This window comes from Varroa destructor, unplaced genomic scaffold, assembly GCF_002443255.2.
Source record: "Varroa destructor unplaced genomic scaffold, Vdes_3.0 BEIS01000004.1, whole genome shotgun sequence".
NCBI lineage: Eukaryota > Metazoa > Arthropoda > Arachnida > Mesostigmata > Varroidae > Varroa > Varroa destructor.
This window is the reverse complement of record NW_019211457.1, coordinates 1,662,828-1,671,130: the sequence shown is the minus strand read 5'-3', so window position 1 is coordinate 1,671,130 and position 8,303 is coordinate 1,662,828.

Here is an 8,303-nt window from a genome sequence, read left to right as displayed (position 1 = left end):
AATATATTATTTGGATTGAAGGCAGCTAGTAACAGCACGTCAGGAACAGCAGCAGCGGCGAAGTATTTGTCGTCATCATCGTCTCGTAGAAACTCTATCTGCTCAAGCTAAACGCTGGGGCTCGGAGCCATCGGTGGCTTTAGCCTAGGCGCCTGACGGCGTCTCCCAGCAGGCCGTCCAGCCAGCAGCCACCTAGCTTCACAGCCACTACGACTCTACTGCCCCTGGCTGCCGGCAGCCTATCGATCCTGGGAAAGGGAACCGTCCGCCAGACCACCTCGCGACGGAGAACAGCTAGGCTGCCACCAGAGAGGGGTCATTTCTCCGTGTAGGATCTCGGAGATTTCTGGGGTTAACCGGGAGTGGGGTAAAGGACGACAGAGGAGGGGTTAGCAGTGGTGGGAATAGCATGGTCGGTAACGAGTAGCGGAACTGGCGGCACAATCCGAGGGTATATGGACAGTTATAGGGGTTTCATGCGCGAGGGGAAGGGGGAGATACGCCATGCGTAAGAACGCAGCAAGGGGAAGAAGGCAAGCATGGCCGTTGTGGAGTGTCCAAAACCCAAAACGCCCACAAAGCATGAGACGAAGGACCCTACTTGCACAGTTCTCTTGACGGCGAAGCTCCAGGCTGATGATGGCGGTGGAGGCGGCGGTGGGGCCACGGAGGACTGCAAGCACTAACGTGTATGGGCGAATGCAGGAAAGAAGAACTCAGGATAAGAGAACGTTGGAGAAACGTTGGGAAAACGGATAGTAGTCAGGAACAGCTAACGTAGAGTATGTACTAGGAGAGAGGCCGGGGTGTTGCAATCTACGGAAGCAATGGAAAAACCCTATGAGAAAAAGGGTTTCCTACTAGCAGTAGGGCAGAACCTGCCTGCATAGAACATAGAGAAAGGAGAAGACTGAGGGGTCTCAACTTAGGAAGGGGGTAGAGAACACGTCCATCAGGAAAGCAGGAGCGTGCCAACGATGTGCAGCTACCACTAGCCGCGACTATTATTCCTCAGCAAGAGAATGAGTCTGTTGGTGCGGCGATGAAAAACTGTAGAAAGAGGCTAAGGGAAAACGTGGATAGAAGGGTGCTAGGAGTGCGACCCTCAACATTCGCTGAGCAAAAGGGAGCGCCAGCCCCGATAGAAGGAATGGCTGAAGACGAACTCTGAGTGGGATAGGATCCCGCACTCCAATACATACACGCAGATACATACGTACATAGGAAAGAACTTCACAAACAGGTGTTCGTCGTGTGTGATCGGGAATTGAGTCCCTCGGCCTCAGAATGAGTTTCTGGATCGGGAGGAAGACAGCAACTGGGGGAGACAGAAGTGACTCGAGTCTGCAAAGAGGTTTAAAGAAGAGCCGGCCACGCAGGGCGGTCAGGCCCTGAAAGTAGGGACTTGGCCCAACTGCAAACACTAGTGGTCTTTTGCGCTCTCTCCTCGGCTTGTGCACGTTTCTAGGAACTCTCTTACGTGGTCGTTCCCCCGTCTATTCGCCTGTCTGCTCTCGCAATTGTTCTCCTCTTTAGAGCTTCGGCAGCTAGGAGCCTACGTAAACTAGTTTTCCTGGAGACTCCAGGGTCCCGGGTCTCCCAGGACACGAGTTGAAGGGAGAGAAAGGGACATAGTCGCCGGAGGATGGAAGCGGCGGAAAACTAGTGGAGGAGGACGACCAAGGTGGGGCTCAGCTTAGGGCGACGGCACCGATAACGGCGACAATGATGACGATGAGAAGGAGAAAGGGTAAGAAGACGAAGGGGAAATTCGCTGGGGAAAAAAGGCCCGCACATCGAAGCGAGGGGTAGTTGGGAAAACGGTAAACGTCGTCCGCTGCTGGTGGTGTTAGGGCCGCCGGGGAAGGAAACGCTTGGCCTAGGGAGCGCAGCAGTCGGCAGAACAAGACACGACATGACGTGCCTTACTGCTCGTTCCCCCGAACGCCCGCTCGCCCGCCGGCCTGCACGATCTGCTCCATCGAGGAGCATCACGAGTCGCAGCAGTCGAAAGGGGTAGAAACTTTCTGGGCTGATGATGCTGGACGTGGCGGCGGTGCAGTCTGCACGAAGCGATCACCTGCAACAGCAGCGGCCTTCACATTAGGAGCAGCAGCGCCATGCAGCTCTCGCCAAGTATATCTTTCTGTAGATGTGGGCTGCCAAATGGTTATTTGACATGTTAGTTGTTTTCCCACTTTTGGAGTTAATATTAAAAAAAATAAAGGAGCGAGGATTCGACGTTGAAAGCAGGCATATTTTTGGTAAATATTTTTGTTGTGTCGTGTGATGCTCAATGCGTATGCACGAGGCGATTACGCAAGAGGTGAAGTGTTTGCCCAGTAAACTTAGTGACAGGGGTAAGACAATCTGAGGTCAAAGCTGGCGTAGAAAAACGCACTTTGTTTGCGTACTGGTGGGAATCAGCCGTCTAAAGCGCTGGTTAGCGGCAAGATCTGGTTGAGAAAATTCAAAAATTTTCTTATTAGAGCAGCGCAAGTTATTGACGTGACTGCTTACTGAAATTTACTCTAAATTGAATTAGTAAACAGCTTTTATCGACCAAAGTATGCGGATAGGTATTTATAGTATCATAATTATACAGTTAGGCCATGAAATAAGTATTTTGTAATAGACATTATCAGACAATAATTGTTCTATCACGCATCGCCGTTCTCTGTTTATAGCAAAAGAGCCAATGTAAAATATTGTCGCATAATATTACAGATCAGCTGATCCACTCCACCAACATTTTCTTGAATTTATCATTGAAAAATCGGCTAAATTTGAAGTCTAATAATCAACTTTAATTTTCGTCTCTTTACCATGTACTAATTAGAAACGGTATATTTCTAGGGTCTTCACCGTTAACCGCAATCTCAGTAAGTTTTTAATTTCATATGGTCCTACTTTAGCTCTTCTCCTGGCTTCTGAGACTAGAGGGCTAAAACCAATAGATTCGACGGCAGCAAACATGCCAAGTGCCTCGATATCTCTTTTGGCCTCCGTTTTAGCTCAAGCTAATAATATAGTGTCGCAATGTTTAAAACATGACAACGATTTTGCCTCTCTTGCTTGCCCCATCCTTTTGCCCCCGTGCACCCGCTTCTTTTTGCCATTCAACCACACCCCAGCCGAGCCGTCCAACCGAACGCGAAGGGAGCAACATCGCCCACCGCAAAAATAAACAGAAATCTATGTGAAAAATTGAGGACTCCAATACAAACTCATGACGTAGAAAAATGAGACCAAAAGCGGTGTACTGAATAGTAGAAAGTAAAGGCGAAAGAATAGCCTCTGACCAATCTCTTCGTTCTTTTTAGAGACATTCGATATAACCTATGTCAAATGAAAACCCCCCGTTCCGATGGATTTCGTGCCGTCCTCTGCAGCGTGTGTTCCCTGCCCTTCTCTCTTGCACGTCATGCCAGCTTACATCCTAGCCAATTCCGCTTGGTGCTACTTTTGTTACAGCAGAAAAGTCTGTGGTAGTATAGACGAAGGTCGGTCGAGAAGATGACATGGTGCCATCTTTCGTCTACCCGCCGCTTCGTACAAGCCGACCGCGAACGCTGGTGTATCCAATACTTTGCCCCTCCGTTTCTGCCATTCTCTTGCTTCACCTGCCTGGAACCCGCCTTCGCTCGCTGGTTGGCATAACGCACCTCCACCGAGTTGGAAAATTTTCACTGACGAAGCTGCTGTCGCTGCCACTTCCTCCTTTGAAAATAATACAGAACCGGGAGCCGAGAAGGCTCTTTATCCTTGTTCTCAGTCCCTCTCTTTGTGTTTCGCAACGAAAACTCTCCCGAGATCAAGCGCAAAGTGGACAACCCGCCGTCGCCAGGTGGTTGTGGCTTTTCAAAAGTTTACAAGCCAACGAAAGGACGCGAACGGAGTTTTTTTAGATTAAAAATTTGTTGTTATCTTCGGACTTGCACTCTTCAAGGAGAAAAGAAGAATGCAAGATGGCTATTTGAGCGAGCCTGGCACTCGCTGACGGGCAAACCACCATCCTCACTACACGATATAGCTGTCTATGGAGGTTTTGGGGAGAAATCGCCAAGGAATAGGTTTGAGCAACGGGAAGGCACGTGTGGGGGGTTCATAGACCAACCTGCCTTGGCTATACGCACCGTGTCGCGTTGCCAGGCAGGTGATATGTGTAAATTTATGTATATATCTATAGAGCTTCGCAAGAATCTCGTAGGGTCTACCAAGCTACTATATAAATTACTGGGCGTCCATCATATGATCAGCCGCTGTAAACGCGGTTCTCTTCGACCAAAAAAGGCATGATAAAATGATGACGAAGGAAACTTGTCAAGACGGCTTTATTCCAATGAACCACATATATATACATACACTGGGATTGTCATGAAGTGACAAGGGCAACAGAAGAGCATACCGATACCCACCTAAAAAACGTCGTTGTATAATAAGTATATCTAGTAGATTATTAAGAATATCGTGCTCTTCGAACGAGCTTCGACTGTTATGAAAGATCTTCTCTGCGTTTCATGCTACTCGGTCAGCCCGGAGACACGATCTCACGCTAGATAATAATTGTCTTTGCAACGATCATTGTAACTTTCACCAGTGGAAAATAAGATTAAATTATATGAATGACTCTTGTCGCCTACGGAGGGGTTGCTTCGAGGTACGTTAATAAGAACTGCCATGTAAACTGAGCGTCTTATTTAACTTAATTAAACATATTTTAGCAGATTTACCCTTAGCTTAGTAGATAGGTTTAGAACATAAGAGATGTCTGGCTTGAACTAAACAAATCATTCACAATACTATTAATGGAAACCTTGGCGACGTCTTTCAACGTACGCGTATATATATGCCGAGTGAAAAATTTATTCCTGAGAAAAGTTATTAAAGACGGCAATGTAACATCGTGTAGGTGTATAAACCTCTGCAAGCACCTTGAATGCCGTCAAATTGACTGGCAGCGGGAGGTTTAGTATGAAGAGAAAATCTGGATTGGCAATAACGGTTTCGGTGAAGCCAGAGCAATCACCTGAGCTGAAGCCCGCACTTCGCTCATCATTGTTTTCTATTGTTCATATGTAAACAATATTATTCCAAACTTTATTGACAATTACAAGAAAAAAAAAAGCTAAACGGGTTTAATAAAAAGAAGCCCACTTTATCATTTGCGAATTCGAGATTGTTCTAATTGTCATATATCAGGCGACATTAATATGTAAAAAGGTTTAATCCTTCTTATGCGATCGAATAAATTTCAGCATTCTCTTCCATAAAAATGCTGTCGTCTATACAAAATTTTGATGATTTACTCTCCTTGCAAGATAACCTTTAATAAGAAACGTGCGGCAAAACTGGTGCTTTTTAGTGCTTCATTTGTCAACAAATCTTCTTTTCATACTGATACCAGGTGGACCCTGTAAGGGTTGAAAACAAATACCTTGTACAATTCTTTATGCGTTCTTAGTAAACATTGAATTTTTATAAAGTAAAATTGCGAAGACGCCCATTCGGCACTCTACAATTCCATTCCTTCTATATTGTAGCGTTTTTATATTGTGTTCAAACAACATGATTGATACATATAATTTTCCTTGCCATCGTTTCGCCGCCTCTTTCAACTTTCCTTTCTCTAAAAGTCCTATGTATTATTACAGAACGACCGAACAACTTCGAGCGTCAAGGTCGGTCGATGATATTTCGTTTATATTGTGTGTTTTCATAAGTGTGCCTTCTCTACGCAAACGCGCCTAGTGCTTAAGTCATTGTATGCTCCCTATTTTTTATGGAACAATTTTTTTTGTATTCGTCCTCGTTGTCATCTTATCGATGCGTCGCCGTCCTCCGCAGTCGTTGGCAGTGATATCAAATGATTGCTTTCAACCGAAAAGCAATTGAGAGAATCGTGTTCGCGGCTAATCGTACTTCAATCAACACCACGACCATTTCAACCAACTGGGCCTCGATCACTTCTACCAGCCTGTATTAAAGGCTCACTGGTCCTTTTGCCTTTGAAACGGTACTACTACTACTACTACTACTACTATTATGTGGTTCGATGGCAGTAGCTTCTACCGCCGTTTATGTGTCAAGTATCCTAAAACTATGCCCGTCTGTCTACAAATGCTGCAGAGCTGGCCAAGTTCGATGATATCTCTGATGGATGGATTGAGACAAAGCCCCTCTGTAACAGATACTATTGAGACCACGCTGAACGCAAATAGCTAGCCACTTCGCCTAGCTGCATGCCAACCTCTTTTAAACTATAGACTCGTACCTATATACAAGACGATTACGAAACGTGTGTCGAAAATCAGCAGATATTCTATACAGGCACACTGGTGTCTTTCTCTTCCCTTAACCCCCTATGAAAAACGCTGGTTTCCTGCTGTCTGCAGGAAAAATAGAGCGAGAGTGGAAGAGACAGAAAACACAGAGAGGTCTAACGGCGAGAAGTTCGGAAAAAAAAAGCGTTAGATAAAGACAGCGTGCCTTAGTACAGGATAGGAAAAAGTATCAAATTAAGTCCGGCTAACTGTGATTGCGCCAAAGAACTATTGCTGAGGCCAACGATAACTTCTACTTCCCTTCATATCTCCGTTTGTCGCTCTATATTTAGACACCAGATCGCGCTGCAAACAGCTATCTATACTAGCTTAGATTATCTACGCCAGAGTGCCGTCTTTAACATAAGGATCACTGCTTCTCGCTGCTACGCCACTCGTCGCTTGATCAGATCATTTAATATTGTTCCAATTGTAGTGGTAGAGGCACGTCGTTGCAGTCGGGTCGGTCGCTGAGCTTCGTCACTGCTGATTCGTTGCTATTGGCTCGCTGAACGCTGCTGGCCGTCATTATCCGTTGGGGCAAAGTTGTATATTTTTACTGTTCCGTTGGCCTGCTCGTCGTGGAAGCCGAGCGGGCAACGGTGGCTAGACGACGATCAGCTGACTTAGCTGACGGCCTCGTTATTCATCGTCTAGCTGCCGCTGGCGGTATTCTCGGTAGAGAAAACGTTATCCAATTTCTTCTCAACAAGAAACAACAGAATAGAAGGTCAAGCAGTCGTTCTATCGAACTACCGTCCGTCGGTTAGCATCCAATATGGCATCTAACATCGGCCTCAGAATCTACTGCCTACAGGCCTCATTCTACAACTCCTCGTAGCTACACAGAGGCCACTATACGCGATCTAGAGATTTTACCTTTTGGCAGAAGTTACGTAACGGCTCGTTTCGGCTATACTGACGTGAATCCAGTTAGTCTATTTTTGTAGTAACAATATTTTAGCCAGTTTAGCTTCCTTTCAGTTCTTAACGGCGCTCTATCTCAGGCAATACCCGCACGTCGCTGCTACTTTTGGTCTAACGATGTACTTAAGAATACGTTGTATTTAATCATGCTTCCACTACGACCATTCGTGCCATAAACGTAATGGAAATAGATGGCCTGTAGAATACATGGCCGGCCGGATAAGTCAACGTGTTGACTGATGGTAGTAGCGGCAGCTTCGACCTTCCAACACCTAAGTTAAGCGCGCTCGTTCTACTCGGTTGCTTATCCAAACGTTATCCAGCTGGCTACTAGGCGCCATTGTGGTGAAGATGAGAACAAGGCTTGGTACTACTTTAGCTAAGATCAGATATTCTAGCAAAAGCAAATCATTTTCACCTGTTTGTTAGTAGTTATTTCGGGCTCGCCGGAATCTATGGAAGCGTCGAGGTACTTAGTATATGGAACAATCGATAGAGGTAAACTGATGTGAAGAATCAACTTTTTTTTCCGGATAAAATGCAGTTTGCTATTTTACAGTGTTTATGCATCGGGTTCCTATCGAGTAGAACAAGATCCAGTCTAGCTGGCTAGTACTTCGGCTGGTAGGGTCTTTGCTTGGAAATGCTAAAACACAGGCTACTATTTGTTAAAATTAGATAATGCTTAACGTACTAATCGGGGAGTGAACTTTCGTACTTTATCTTCCCTGATCCGCAAGCTAGCCTTAAAACATACACACAACTTAAGCTTTCTAGCTATCATGTTGATGGTTGCCCATATTGGCTCAGCATTCACTTCCCTACGTTAATAAACACTCGCTGATCGTATCAGCGTAACGATGCTACTTTTGCTCACTATCTACGAGCTTCTTTTCGAGGTCCGTTTGATATTTTCAATGTGTGAACAAATGCTCGTCGTCGATTGTTTGGTATAACATCAAAAATACGTACGCCAGTCAATAGGCGTCAACGATCAAACTCTGCTATTACGTTTCCTGATATTTCTGATACGCTTTCCGATTACTGATCGAC